The following is a 15,992-nucleotide window of genomic DNA, read 5'->3' as shown; positions in this document are numbered from 1 at the left end:
ACTGGGATGAGATCGTCTCTTTCGATGAAGGCATCACCACCGACATGCTAAGCACACGACGTTTCTGCCTTGCTTTTAGTATGACGAAGGGTTTCATGGTCAGCGTTGTATTTTCAGATTTTTAGCAATCTTCTGTGGGTATTAGGTATGATCTAGATCGCGAAAAATGAGTGATGTAGTTTTCTCAGATGGGAGAGTATACCCCGCTTCGTTCTCCAGGGGCAGGTTTTTTATAGCGAGAAGGCTCTTCTTAGACTTTAAGAGTATCTGGTTACTTGAAACTCTAGGATTCTTGACCAGAAAGTCCTCAGTGGCGGCATTCCGAATGGTAGTTTAAGTAATTCTGAAATTATCCACCTGGGTCCAAAAATAACAATAAGAGGAATCTTGGTACTCACTTGTTTTGTCCAAAGTACCTGTGCTTGTTGACGTTTGGAATGTGCTGGGAATTGCTGCTTGCTGTCAAGTTTGGCTGCAGTGGTGGCACTTGATGTCCGGTTTTGCTGATTTTAATGTCAAGCAGATTGTCAAGTAAGAACAAATTCAGCCTTTCCATTGCTGACGCTAGCTCGTCAATATTAACCAAACTCCAATATGTTCGTCGAGAGTCTAGCTGTCCCATCTTTACCTCAGAAAAAAAAAAATCAAACTTCATGGTGATTCCGGCATTGAACGAAGGAAATCTATTCCTCGAAGTTAAGCGTATCAGTCAAAAATGGTATTAAAAATCTGGTTCGCTAACCAGCTTGTGGTCAGAAATTTTCTCGATGACAAAATACGATACGACCAAAGTACTTCGCAGTCTCTTTAATCAACATAGATTAATTGAAATAGGAATTAGCGAAAATAGTAGTCAATTCGGCTCACACAATTTCTAATGTTTCTGCAACCCTAAGGGCATTCAACAAACTTTCCACATTCTCAACCAGACACAACCAGCCATCTCACATTCGCATTCGTTGCATCGTAAACTAAAGAGTGCTGGATCGAAGTGTTTAACAGTTTCGCATTTTGTGGTTGATCCACCTGGGAGAATTATGGTAAGGAAGCGACCTTCTGGAATCATAGCGAAAACATACCTGACAGATATTTGTTGAATACTGTATGATTTGGGAAGCTATCCAGTTACAAGCTTTGGGTGTCGTACTTCGCTGAGCTAACGATTATCTCGTTTTGACTTTTGACATGATGTGCGTATAAATTCGTTTGCCTATCAAGATACCAGCACCTTCATCCCTGCTAAAATACCGAGTATATCACTGACCCTTTTTCTATTTATGTCCGAACTCAGTTTACAACCGGCCTCGGCCTTGTAATTTTTTTGAACCTTGTTATATTACAACAGGCAAACCTAATATTCTCCTTTCAAGGCGTAGAGAACTTACCAAGGTCCCGCACTTATCCGAGGAACAGGCATAGGCTTATCCAGTTTAAGACTAATAGAATAGAACATTTAATATAAACTTCTTTCGTCAATTGCCTTCGATCCGTCAATACGAGATTCTGCCTGTTTTTGGTTCCTTCTGCACAGTTTCCAATGGCCAAATTTAGAGTCCCGAAACTGATGGTATTTAGCACCGCCGGTAATATGACTTCTATAATCCTCTCGACAACCCACTTTCATGAATATCACAATGCAATCCACCTTATGCTTCGACTTTCCGGTGCCTGGAATATGCCCCTCCTACATTGGTCTGCAGGCTGGTTTTCAATTCTTCAAATACTGAAGGAAGTTCTTTTTAATTCATTTGAATTTGTCTAGTCAGTGCTCGGCATTGGAGAGTTCTCGTCATCTATTCAACAAGGCTGTAAGGCTCTTGTGTTTTATCCACTTGATTTTGGTCCCTCTTTCACCACAGTTGTCATATTTTCTTAATGACCTCTCTTGGGTTGGTTCTCGTGTGCCCACATTATTCGCTCTAATTTATCTGTTTCACTGTTATTTCAATTGATATGAGAAACAGGCAGGTATTCCCAAAAAAATTAATGAAAAGTTTGAGCTTACATTTCTACCAGTATACAATAGTAGTAAAATACAGTTATACCATATCATTGCATAATGTAGGCTATTCATGAATTGTAAAGATGATTGAGACAATGCGTCCCAATGTGCGGAGAGATGGAATACCCTCCGAAAAAAGTTCATCTAGAACACAACGAATAACACGCAAGATCGCTGGTAGTCACTTCTGAAATCAATTAATCATTTACACCATTCATTTCTGTATAATAGTGCGAAAAACAATTTCCCAATTGTTCTTCCTACTGTTCTAAAGTCGCTATTGTTTTGCGAAACTTATGAAAAAATAGATCGACTAGATAGTGATATAGTGCTGGAGATATAATGACCATCTTGCAGGAATACATTACACATCGAAATGATGGCTATTTTTGAGACTACCTCTGGTTTAATTGATGCTAAGATATTAGCTCTGGTCGATATTTGATTGAACTTCACATATGATCTTTGTTTTGACAATTCATTGATTTTATGAGAAAATGGAGCAAATTTCAATGCTCCAAGTAAACTTGAACGAGATTTATGTGAGCTTGGCATGAAGAATTTGACGTCTTAACTGGAATATTCACTCCAATATCCATAACAGCCGCTCTACCACAATATTCAAAATCCATGTATGTCAACACCATGTTCTCCCTGAAAAATGTCGGTCCTCCATCGAGATGGTACGGAATTCCTGTAGCAGCGAGTCATAATTGAAGCTCCAAGCAAAAGAGGGGGATCTTCTCATTTCTAGTTTCGATCTTAAGGAGGTTCACAAGTAACGACAACGCTCAGGCCTCTAAATTATTCCAGGCTTTCTAAGGCTTCTGAGTTCATTATATACTTCGGCCCGATAGTCTGTCTGTCCATCTCTCACACGATCAAAACGTCAAAAATTAGAAACGAAGACGGTTTACGGTGTCGTCCAGGACAGAGGCAACTCATCAGATGCTGTCTCATCTCTGCCCTGGGAGCAGCGAGATCGAAGTGGTTTGCAAAAATAGTAGTCGCAAAACACAACGTGACTGCGAATTATAACAAACATAAATCCACCATAGTTTAGACCAAATATTGGCCGAAGCTAGACTTTTTATTTAGGTATTGAGGGATCCTAAGCTTGTGTTCCCTTGATGCGAAACGGACCAAATTGGGAGCAACTTAACTTGTTCCTAGTTTTGTATTGAGCATCCAAATAGTCAAAAATGAGAGACGGAAAGTGGTAATTCATTCAATGCATTGCGTTTGGCGAGTGAGCCACTTCCGTCACTTTGCTCTCAGAGCAGCGCGTCTGATGAGGTAGGACTCGATCCGAAAAATGTCTGAAAGTAGAATTGAGGATCATCTAAGAAGAAATAGTATCAAACAAGATACCTGGAAAAAGCCAACCCGGCACTTTTCTTGTGTCTTCAATTAGAGGATGCCTGTGAAAGAATGCGTATCTGAGGCATGACTTTAAGCAAATTAAATAACTCTAATCTTGTCTTGTCAAACCTTTTAAACATTATTGACAGCTCGAATGAAATTTAACATGCCGTTCGGATGTCCGATTATTAATAAGGACAAACAACGAGCAAGCTCCTTAAAAATCATATGAAACTTCCTCGGAATGCATCCTAATCTGTTCTAAGCTCTTGTGAGTCTCTTTCCTGTCGACTTGTTGTACCAATTGTCACAGCGCGATGGTCGACTTGGCTAAGCATCAACCTATTGATCCCATTGCAGCGGATCGTCTAGGGGGCAACGTATAGTATAATCCTAAACATCGACAATGCAGAGAAGAAGTTTTCTGTGAAAGCTCCTATCAATCTAGAAGAACCATCCTAGAGATTGGACAAGTTCTGATCTTAATATGAAATCTGAATTGAAATTTGGGTTGGTTCTGAGATTGAGATTTGATGAGAAAACACGGCCCTGGTGACCATAAACAAATTGTCGAAGGTTTCTGTCTTAGTCAACACATCATCTTTGAAATCATGCTATTCCAGCGCAAAGATTATCAGAACATCAGCTAGATTTGGACTGATCAGCAATGTTCATTACAGTAAATTCACCCCCCGCCCCCCTCTCTTCGCTGTCAACACCTAATTCAGAAGACCTTTGCATGATATACTTTATGAAATCACCCTCGCATCGGCCTCGTAACATATACTATTCTCTATTGTGATAGTGTGTATCCGTATGTGTGGTTGCCCCCAAATTCGCCACTCTTCAAGATTCAGTTGTCAGTCAGTTGGAAGATTGATTTTACCATACGTGCTTCGAAGACCTCCAAGGTGCCAGGGCATGCCAATTACTATTAGCTATCTGCTCAAAGTAGTTTCTAGTGTTATTCATCGGCCATGTCTCAAAAGAAAAGAAAGTTCGTCGTGAGAACAAATCGATGAATGAAGCCAAAAACGGTCTTTTCCAAAACAAAATGACCTTATTTCAATATTGATTTGATTATGAATTGATGGTTTCGCCCACGATGGTGACCAGAGTAGGAGAGAGAAAAACTTTTCGTTGTTTTTATGTACGAAATTTCTTGTGATCATCATATGCGAATACTTACTGCATCTCCTGATTGAAATCATTCCAGCTGTTCCTGCGTACAGCCAGATTACAGCTTCGAGTTTTATCAAATGAAATCTTGTTTTTTTCAACATCCATTATAGTATCTTCCTGTGATGGTATTCGTCAGCCCAGAAGTAGATCAGAATTATTTCCTTCGAACCACAGAAGATACATATGGTGTCGAAATAATTCGAAGACCACCAAACAAATTACTTGCTCCTAAAAAGGCTTTTCCCTGTGGGCATGATATTTTCTGCGGTTGGACTCCTCTTTTAGATAAACTACCAACTAAAGCACAGGACTCTCGCTTGGAATTGTTTGATACATTTTACATTGGGTTAAGTCTATTCCGTTTAGGAGTACCCAACCATTGATTAAGGGAGCCTCAGCCGATCAACGGTCCCGCTGTTGAGTCCAAAGTGCCAATCGGCTCCACGTGCCCTCACTTCGCAGAATGGACTCAGTTAAGGTGTCCAGAAATACTTGATTCCCTTCGGCCTTCTACCAAAGAAGAAATTATGGTAGACACTGAGCAACTATAGTCGCACGTCTCTAATGAGTTGTATGGTCTACGTTTGCTCTGGCAGGATTAGGGTCATGTGCGAAGAGCAGGACCCTACTCCCCACTGGCGGCCATTTTTCTGTTTTCTTGGCTGCACTCGTTGACAATAACGGGTGTGTGCCTCAGATCTTCCAACGACTTCCTCAATTGAATAAATTGTGGATCGCCCCAATTTAAAACCATATTGTTTTACCCACAGATCTCCTGCAGTATGAATCGTGTTAGCTTGTCTTGTCTGGGCCCCCTGAGTTTCTTGATCAGCTTCCCCTGAGATGATACGTTGACGGTTAGCCAATTCTCTATCTTTGGTTATCAACCCTTCAGCGGGAGGGTGAAACATCCACTGTCATTGAGTGGAAAGTCCGACTTACTATATATCTAAATATTGGCTTCAGCAATCCACTGATGATGAACAAGATCGTCTTTCCCAGTTCGGAAAGTAAGTGTTAGTGGACCCAACGGCTTACAAATCCGGATGAATTCTGGATAACTATGAAACTACACCCTCTTCAGTTTTTAGGGACTCTTTTTTCTTAGCCACTATAAAAGCTTGCCTGAATTATTGTGCATAGAAACCACCACTTGTTGCCTAAAAAGATGAGTTAAGGTCATGTGGAAATTGAAAATAACGCTTTCAATTTGCATCGATTTTTCCTGATTGCTTTTCGCTCTGCTCGACGTTGAAGTAAAAAATCTCTAGAGAATATTCCAACTCTCGCCACTTTTTTTCGTCACGTGGTGCGCAAACGTCATCCAAGCTCTATCTCGGAACCGCTGTTTTCCAATTTTGACAGTAATTTAGACAGGGATATTTGATTATTGCAATAATGAAAATTACGTCAAGAGTTAATTAAAAATGGAATGGTCGCCTTTCCAAATAAATAGCAAAATTTCACAGAAGAAGAAAAAATAGAAGAATCTCCTGTTCACTCCTTCATGGAGTATAAGCTGTTTACAAAGTCTGCTCCCATTTGTTATTTTTTCCCATTTTATATTCAACGAAGCTGTACTTCAAATTTAATCTCATCAGATTTTAGGTTTTACAAGTGATAAGCCTACAGCAGTGGGACTAGCAGAAATTTTGTCACAAACATCCATGACGATCGAAATTCGAATCTGGGGCAACGAAATCAGGAGGGTGACTTTAAATTAACGACAAGATTAATAACCACTACAAGATTGGATCGTTTCTTGGCTCCTAGGTTTCCTTGGTTTCTAGGGTATGCTGATTCTTGCTTTGCACAGGACATCTTAAATTCTTACCAGTCCGCCCGCTTTCATTCAGCATTTTCGTTGATGTTTTGGTGTCAACATATTGACTACTCCTTCAAGTACTTCATCTGAAATTCCATTTAGAACTTCTTTTTGTACTGAAGTCTATTGAAAGCCTGTTTATATTCTTTGAAGGCAACATCACATCTGTCCTTCCCACGGTAATGTCAGCCTTGTCTTCAACACCTTGTATTGCGATTTTTTGGGGTAGGGCAAATGAATGCGTTTCCGCACAGCATTTTGGACGCCCACGACGATGCACCGTAGACCAACTAAACAACACTCCCTCGTCAGAAAGAGCTAACCTCACATTGTCACATCACTTCGGGCTAGCCTTACGGCTCTCTCATCTTAAAAAGCCTTCAAGTCGGGAAACTTCTTCCACCAGCCGGGGGAGAGAGGAGGAAGCGAATTCTTCGCAACAAGAAGAACCCGAACGTAATGTCTCTCTGCATCTCCCAGACATTGTTGTCTAAAGGGAGTTCTACTAACGAATTCCATCCCACTTTCTGCAAAAAATGTATAGTCGCTGTCATTCACAATCCCATTGCAGCCTACACAGTCAGAGATTAGTGCCTTCCCAATCTTGCTCAAATAAGATTGAAAATCTCCATGCCCGTTCAGAAGCCGGTCAAGGGAATAATCAACCCGCCAAGCCTTTGATTCAGTCATAGGCCTAAGTTGCTAATGGGTCGTGCTGCTGATTCGTTTTGCCAAGAGAATTGTTCCACTCCATCACCTCGTCCACCACCTTCAGTTTTCTCTCTTGCGCTTGTATATAGCATTGTATGTCTTAGCAAGGGGGCAACGGGAATGGCTCCTGCGACCATCACGCAGCAGTTTTGAGACAGAGCGATAGGGAGATGCCACCCGCAAGAGGCGTGTACAAGGAAGGATCAGCTCATACCTCAGCACCATAAAACAGAATAGACTACATTGCACTGAGTAAAAGACGTATCCCGCTAGATGTAGGACCCTCCATTGTAAGCCATTAGTCGACTTAACGTGTCAGCTACAGGGTTGTCTGCTGCTACTTTGATTTGTTCGAAAAAGCTCGTGTTCGAGCTAATTGTCAATCCAAGGTACTTAACTGTTGGTGTTGACTTTATTATCAACTGGCTGATGAAAATGGGACCCAGAGGCGGGATTCTCTTTTTAGTCAAGATAACTACTGCAGTTTATCTAAGTGTAGTTTCGCGGTGTTTCTGGCGATTAAATTATTTGAAATAATTAAGAGTTGCTTTTTTCTATTCACTAGTGATATTTATTATGGTTGCAAATACCGATATTTCGGGAACCACTTGTTCCCTTCATCAGTGCTAACAAGAGAGTAGAGTTGATTGCAGTTTTTTTTCCAGCACAAGGCTGATCCTGTGAGCGGCGTCAAATCAATTTGCCAAGCCTGGTTTGCGCCTGTTTATCAGTGCGTCCGGAAACAATGTCGTTTACAAAACTAACCAGCTACGATTCTTTTAGCATGTCGAATTTTATTGGACTATTTTACGGAGCCTTACAGAGATCCGGCTTTAAGATTGATCCCTGTGCTACGTCCAACATGATTTCCATGGTACTACCCCCTAAAGTGTACTCTATTTCGGCCCTACCTATTCCAATGTGCATCTTCGCAACGTTCCACGCACAGGAAGAGCACCGGACTGATGCTCCCTGATAGATAACGTCTGCCACTTTTAACGCAATGTATTGATGGTCGCTTGTCGAGTACCCTCGCTGAGAGATAGCGCCAGCTACTTTTAACGCGATGCATTGATGGTGTCTTGCTTAGAAGGCTTCGGGCCAGAACTTGGGCGTGTATCCTGCGAGCCCTGTTATCACCCTCATTTCAAGAATCCGTTTTGCTCTGGAGTCTGTTAATCTGCAGAATGGGGATTTTGTTGACCGCGTCCTAGCTCTTTCCAGTTCCATTTTCTGCCCACACCATGTGCAACGCTCTTTTCCTGTACAGAGGACGCTATCGATCTATTGCAACTGCAACATGCTACCCTCCTGTCAAACCTCCGGCAAGTTGTAGACGCATGCGCATAATTTAAACTTCTTCAACATTTGACCTGATCTGATTTACCGTTATTAACTTGTTTCCTCACGTATTGCTTGGCAACTTCCATGACAGTGGACTTTTGACATCAGGAATTCGAAGAGATGATACCTATCCGGTTACTTCTAATAATTCACGCTTGATGACCTCTTCTAGTTTGCTCTTTTTTGTGAAAGAGTCAATACCATGGATTTCCAGATAATTGTCAACCAGAAACTTTTCTTCCAATAATCCCTTGACCACCTCAGGGAACATATCCTGGTTTGTTGTTTGATCTCGCTGAGGACCTTCTTCCGCCGGTCTAATGAGGAGAGTTGGCTGGCATTCGTTTTCGCTTGATTTTAGGCAGAGGGTACATCGTTCTGTCTTTTCCTGCCCCTGTTGGCCTTATTATTTTGAACTCTGAAGACTACCTAGGTGGAGTCTCCTTCAGGTGCATCTTTCTGTTTTCGTCTTGTCCCCAGTTTGCTCTGCAACGGACTTTCTGTGTTTGGTATCCTATTGGGGTGCGCTAGTGGGTCATTCAGATATTGAGAAATGTCCTTTTGCGGTAGATGGCCCACAGAGAGGCTGGTAATTGGTTTGAAGCTAGTTTAAACGCGCTTCTTACAATAATATCATTTGGTTTATCCGAGCAATATGGTTGAACCACAGAATGTTGGCGGGAGGCTTGGTAACTAATTGTTCCCTCGATGCTCCTATTTCTTTGATTGTCCTAGTGTCCAGAAATCAAATAGAGTAGTCCACTTTGCGAACTGCGTCAGCGAACTGTGTAATCCTCTGTTTTGTTTTGAAGTGGGAGTTGCTTTTCCAAGACCGTCAAGAGTATCTTTCTTGAACTAAATAGTAAAATGAAAGAGGAGTGTAAAGTTTGCAGGAAGTGAACCACATTGCATTAACCAGTTGCTGTGTTAGGCTCTGCTAAACAAGTTTCAGGAAACGTATGCAACCGAAGGTTTTATCAGCATTACCGAAACAAATCAGAATTTGAAATTTGTGTTAGAGCATGCGGTTGTCGTAAACATTCCTCATACTGTCAACATGAGGACCATTCTTATGGGTTTGTTTGCCAGATTTGGTTTGCTCATATGAATAAGGCAATGGTTCATTATCTTGAGTTTTTCCGACATTGATAAGAGACTGTGTCGACTCAAAGTGATTTCTGTAGTCGAAGTATGGGATGTTATCAAACAAACTATGCATTGATAAAAATTGATTATATTGACAAGCTTATAACCTTATCAGCAATATGCTTCCAAAAACTCACAATAAGCCACTCTATCTTCATGAGCGTGAGTGTAGTTTCGCGGCTTTCCCATTCATTTTTTCTTCATATCTCAAGAATATTGACCAGAATTTCATTTAGTGGCTCAATTGTTATGATCGATAGGCATTTCACCTGTCATAATCCCAGATATATCTCCTAATCTGTGATCCATGGGAGCACTTTGACATGAGACGGATTGCACCTAGCACGCTCACAGAAAGCAGGAACAGTGGTGTCCACTGGCCGCAAGAACAATAGGCGTCAATTAATTATACCCCACGCGGGGGCTATGATTCTCGAAATTCCCAACTTCGCGACCGCTGAGAGACTCCAATTCATCCGACCGAGTATCAATTAATTGATTTTTTGCGAAAATCTTTAATGAATAAAATAATTTCTTTCTCTTTTCACGGATGCAGGTGTTGAACGCAATTATTTGCACAGCAAGCAGCAAAACTGGCCGCATCTTCACAACCTTTTTCTTTTCTATAGGAACAACGCCTTTTTCTATCTTCGCAGTATGCAGTATAATACCGTAATCTTTTTATGTATGTAGTTAGTTTTTCTTTGTTTCACCATTGTATCTTGGAAATGGAAAACAATTGTAGAAGCCGAGCAAAAAGTAGTTGTTTGGGTAACGAGGCACGGACAGGTGCCGCTATTGCGTCCTGCATGCAAACCATAGTGGAGAATTCGCAACTATAGGAGGAAGAGGTTTACACAGTGGAATAGATTCTATTCCGGCTTCAGTAGGATCATCACACTTACTACGATTTCATTTATTCTACGATATTTTTATATACATATTTACATGAATTTGTTAACGGAGAAGATTGTTTGAGGAAGAGCTTCTGTTTAAAAAGGAGCCGACGTAGAGAATACGCCAACCCTCTTTCCATTTCACGAGAGATTACATATTTTTATAGATAAAGTTGTAAAGCTAAGGAAAAGATGGACCTAATTCAATTGCGAATTTCTTAATATATAGTTTCCCCTGGAGCTGTTCCCTCAAGCAACCGTTTCGGTTAATTTTACGGAAATTGACATAAACTTTTTATCACGTTCTACTGTTAAGAGATAACTACACAACTGTAACCATTTCTATTTGACCATAGTCCTTTTGATTTAAGATAAACCTATACCTAAGTAACTCTGAAGCTACTATTCATTATCCTTTTTTTACCGTCGACAATTTCGATAATTTTTTTGTATGTAGAAAATACAATAAAACCAACAATTAAATAAAGAATCAGAATCAGATACTTGAAACTAAGTAGATACAAAGAGCCAAGAAAAAATATTGAAAATAAAAATTAACGTTCGTTGTTTGTAATGTTCAAAATTATGTTGTGATACTACATAAAAACACCACAAGAGACATTGAGACGAACGGGAATAAAAAAAAGATAATAATTGGAAAGAAATATGACAAAAGGAAAAGAAATTTTGTGGATCTGTAAATATCGTTATGCATGTTGCCAACCGACAAAGATATTATTTCTTTAGCATTAAAAAGATGTTTTTATGGTTCTCTTAAAACGTTTTTTATATATTGATATTATACAAAGTAAAAGTAAATAAATGAGATAAGATATAATTATCAAATGTGTGGTTTTCTTTATAAAAAAAACTCTTTTTCTTTCAGCTCCTTTTTTCGACACAATAAATCTTTACTCGTCCACCCGAGTTATTTTCCTGTGATCGAAGAAAAATAAGAATTTTTATTTTCCATTTTCACAATTTTATCTCCAAAACTTTATAATCTTTTAATTTCCCATACAATCTTAAAATTCATTGAAATATTTCAAAGTTAATTTAGCAAAAATTTCTAACATTTAAAAAAAAAAGTCATTTCATTTTGCTATTGTTTTAAATCATGTTGCATATTACGAAATGCAATCCTGACGCTTATTCCTGGCTAAAGTAAAATATTACGCACCCATTTGCTGTGATGTAGCTGGATCGCTGTACGGATGGAAACCCGTTTGATGTCGACCGCTTGTAAGTGTTCGAGTAGCATTTTTGAGCAAAGAATAAAGACTGTTTCCTCGTCAAATTAATTCGATAGCAGCACTGTGCAGATAGTATATAGTTTGAAGGAAAAAACCAAAATTGATTAACTATTTCCAGTTACCGGGATAATTGTTACAAAAAAAAGCGTTGGCTGGCCGGAATTGTCCAGGTAATTTAATCCATAATTTAGAAACGAATGGGTGAACAAAGCCAAGAAGTGGAACTGAGGCGCTCTGTAATAGCTATCGCGGGGATGATATTGCAGTTGGCTCAAAGCAAGTCATCGACGCAGCGTAGCAGCAGTGGATTTTGAGGCTTAACTTCTAAATTAGAACTAACAGGTTGGTATGAATGATTTCATTGCCACCCTGATTAAAACTTCCACATTAAGGATTTTGGACATAAAATTTAAAAGGAACATTTCCTTCCTTCCAATTATCCTATAAGAAAAATCTGTTCAAGGCGCACTGCGTCCGCGCCTCTATACTGCCGTGTCAAAAATCAATTTCAGCTTCTCTTGATTTGATTTATATTAGCAAGTGACGAATGAGACGCTACCTCGGGCAAAAGAACGGGCGTAAATTTCCGGTATATCCGTCTGCCCCGCCGAAGTTAAGCTGTAAGCATTTATTACAATAATTGGTGATATAACAACGAATGTGTCTGCCGCCGAACCGATCGCACATCAAAGCAGAGTGCCTCAGGAAGGCTGCGCTGCCCACTGTATCCAACCGAGCATTCAAAGGGGACCGTTAGAAAGGATTTCGACTTGCCCTCCTCTGTCTGGCAGAAGATCTTCTGTCTGTTTGAAGGAGGGAAGAAGGAAGGTGGTACATTTACCGAGGAGGACAGAGAATACCTGCTTCTCAGAACTCATTTTCTGGGATCCTACCCTATGATGTAAGGACAACCTACTGCCTGATACCCCAACAATGAATAAAAGGGTATAAAAGGAGTACTGGAAACTAGCTAGGGGTAGGCAGTGGGAACTGAAATCACCCGGAGTAGATGGCATCTTCCCAGCACTAATCCAGAGAGGCCTAGAAATCATCTCAGAGTCTCCGTTAAGGGTGGTAAAACGCACCATAGCTCTGGGATATATACCAAGGGCATGGAGGCGGGCAAAATTGGTCTTTACTCCTTTTTACCCCAAATTTTTCAGACCAATTTGCCTAACATCGTTTATACTCATAACGGCGGAGAAGCTCATAGACAACTAAAGTTCCAAAGCGTAATGCCCTACATCAGTGTCAACACGCTTGCTGGGAAGAACGGTCAACTGAAATTGCTCTGTATCAGGTAACGGATGTATTACGGGATATTGAAGGAGCATTCGACACCATATCGCAGATAAAGATACAAGATGCCCTGATCCGTAAGGGAGTTAAATGTTAAATGTCAAATGTTAAAGCGTAGGCAAATAGGAAAACTGACAGGTTGTCCATAGAGCGGGGTACTATCACCGCTTATGTGGATTATAGTAGTGGACGAATTCCGACTAGGTAATAAATACTGGAATACAGGTTCAGGGTTACACGGACGGCATTGTTTTAATCTGTAGCTGCAAATATGAGGATACCCTATGTGATAGGATCCAAACTGGATTAAGGGTTACTTTTGCCTGGTTTAGGAAGCCTGGGCTGCGTATCAATCCAGCGAAAACCACCATAGTACCATTCACTAGGAAATGTAAGGTTGATCACTTGAGAGCCATAAGATTACACGATATGGAGGTGAAACCAGAAACAGAGGTCAAATATTTGGGAATTACGCTAGTCCAAAAATTACTGTGGAAGAGACATGTCGAAAAGCTACATACAAGGACTCTGATGGCTTGCAAGTCCATAGCAGGAAAAATTGAGGTTGCACCCCGAAGATATTACTTTGGATATACACTACAATAGTAAGGCCAATGATTACCTATGGGGCGGTACTTTGGGAAGAAAGAACTGAACTCAGCACACAAGCCAGGGAGTTACACAAACTCCCAAGACTGACTTGCGTGTGCATCAGTGGGGCAATGACGACATGCCCAACGACATCCCTGGAGATCCTTCTGGGATTAACCCCTCTTCATTTTCTTCAGGTGATCTATAATTCGCCCGACTTGTTCAATAAGGTCTGGATACTCTGGGTTTCAAACCATGTTGGGTTGGATGGTAATGAGGCCGCGGACGAACTGGCCAAGGAAGGGGCAGGGACGCCTTTACACGGGTCAGAACTCTTCTGTGGAATCAGAAACGGGTCCATGGCTATGACATTAAAGAATGGAGAGGAACGGCTGAGGGAAATGTACTGAGCGGGTTTACCAGGAATGGAGCAGTCCAGGGTGCTTATTGGGGATACGAACCAAGCGCACAAAGGATTGCTTAAACCTGATCAAGAAGAACCTCCGAATCATGGTGGGAATTCTCACTGGCCACTGCCGGCCAAATTATCATCTAGGGAAGCTAGGGATATCTACAGGCACTGCCTGCATGTTCTGTGCGGAGTATGTTGAAACCTCTATACACGTCCTGGGACAGTGCCCGGCGTTTTCACAAAGTAGGTTGAGGCACCTGAGAGAACGCCCAATACCAGATGCAAAGTTGAAAGATTTGGAAGTAGAGCATATACTAAAAGTATAAGGTTATAAGCTTGCTTGAGATGCTATAGTTAATAAATTCACTATTCACTATTCAGTAAAAGGGGCACAATAGTTCTTTAAGGGCGCAGTGTAACTTCCCCTTAACAGAATAATAATAATGATCATAGGGGCATCCTCCAATTTTATGGCCTGAGAAAGGCAGGGTGGGAACCCTAAAAACTTCTTGAAAGTCTGATTCAGAAGAAGCAGCGATTGGGGATATGATCCGTCGTGGATCTTCCCTCTCTATCGCGGCACTCGAGTCTGAGTTGTATGGCACTACCGGCGCAGCCGAGATTCATTTTTAAGGCTTTGTTTGTAAAACTTACTTATACAGGTATTGACGGTGTGTCCAACGATCCGTGTTTGAGTGGTCTCATGTCTGTTGCCATTTAATTATATATCTCTTTCTTTCACTTCTGATAAAGGAAAAATGGACTTGATGTTATATATGTTCGTCTCTCATCTGCCTAGATGTAAATTGGTACTATTCCTGAGACGACGAATATAGCATCATCTGAGACAGTCCGAAAAGCAGAACACTCCCTTAGAACAGTATCCTATCAAGAGCCCTCAGTCTATGTCCGCTAAATAAAATATGTAGCGTTGATCCCCAAACTGGAACTGCATGAAGCAAGATGGAACTAACCACCCTGGTTATAAGCAGACTGCAGAATTACGTTGGCGGACCTCCTGCATTCGGCATCAGTTTTGCCAGAGCCGTACTTGGATGCCCCGTGGAGCTTCTGCTTTGTTACGTTGATCTCGTTACACTTCCACGAATGTTTGTTCATCGATTGCTGTTCCAGACCATACTGGTGTTCTTTTAGATTTTAGCTTCTGGCGTGCGGGTATTCCATTCTGTGGATCCCTATCTGGTTCAAAGGTGATTGTTTGATGGTCACTGCACGTGATCTCCACGCTGCTGCATTACTCGATGACCCACACATTAAAGTCATCGTCTACCACCTTTGAGAGAGATCTGCTTCCTTAAACGGCAATCAACCCATCCAATTCGAACTTTCTGTACGATCAACAACTTTTGACCTGCCTCTACTGGTAATGGCATTGTGGCCTTTTGGGTGCCACCATAAGACACCATGGATTCTTCTCCGAATTTCTCCAACTTTAATTGTTGTTCCAAGGTAGCGCAAATATTTTCTCTAGATATCACCACGTCCATTCCATCCACAACATTCTTCCCAAGCGAGTTTATAAGTTTGTTACGAAAGCCGTCAATGTTTCCCATGATTTGATTTGATTGAGTTGGCAAACTCAAACAAAATATACCCTCAGTGGGTCCTCTGGATTTTGTTGATATTTCCGCCAGTTAAGACAGCAGCTTTCGACTTTTCCTTAAGTGTTCTTTCTGCTACTTACTATGAAGCTCCTGATGACTAAAATCATGTTCTTAATGTCTGCACGGTGCACGTGTGCTTATCCTTGATGGATTCGAATAGCTCAACTATTTTAGCTCCAATCTGTATGAGAACTGCCTTTCATGCAGTTCCCTTTTTAGGCCTGTCCATCATTCTTTGCCTCTTTTATTAGTGTTGGTAGAGTTATGCTTCGTTTGAACACTCCTTTTCCAAATCTAGGAAGTCTGCCTGTCTTGCATGGATATATATACATAAAATTTTTTTT

The 15,992-nt window shown here is 40.9% G+C and overlaps 1 protein-coding gene across 5 annotated transcripts in view; it reads left to right on the top strand.

Moving 5' to 3' along the window:
• LOC119650660 (autophagy-related protein 16) overlaps positions 1–11,108 on the top strand; it is a 440,786-nt gene extending 429,678 nt beyond the window's left edge. For 4 of the 5 annotated variants that reach the window (XM_038053598.1, XM_038053599.1, XM_038053596.1 and 1 more), the window contains exon 11: positions 10,129–11,108. The gene's annotated coding sequence lies outside the window, so the exon portion shown is untranslated. The remainder of the gene's footprint in view (positions 1–10,128) is intronic. The other variant, XR_005249349.1, reaches the window with a different exon arrangement.
• Positions 11,109–15,992: the final 4,884 nt, after the last annotated feature.

This window comes from Hermetia illucens, chromosome 3 (assembly GCF_905115235.1).
Source record: "Hermetia illucens chromosome 3, iHerIll2.2.curated.20191125, whole genome shotgun sequence".
Classification (NCBI taxonomy): domain Eukaryota; kingdom Metazoa; phylum Arthropoda; class Insecta; order Diptera; family Stratiomyidae; genus Hermetia; species Hermetia illucens.
The sequence above is the reverse complement of the archived record's forward strand: the minus strand, read 5'-3'. Positions and strand labels throughout refer to the sequence as shown.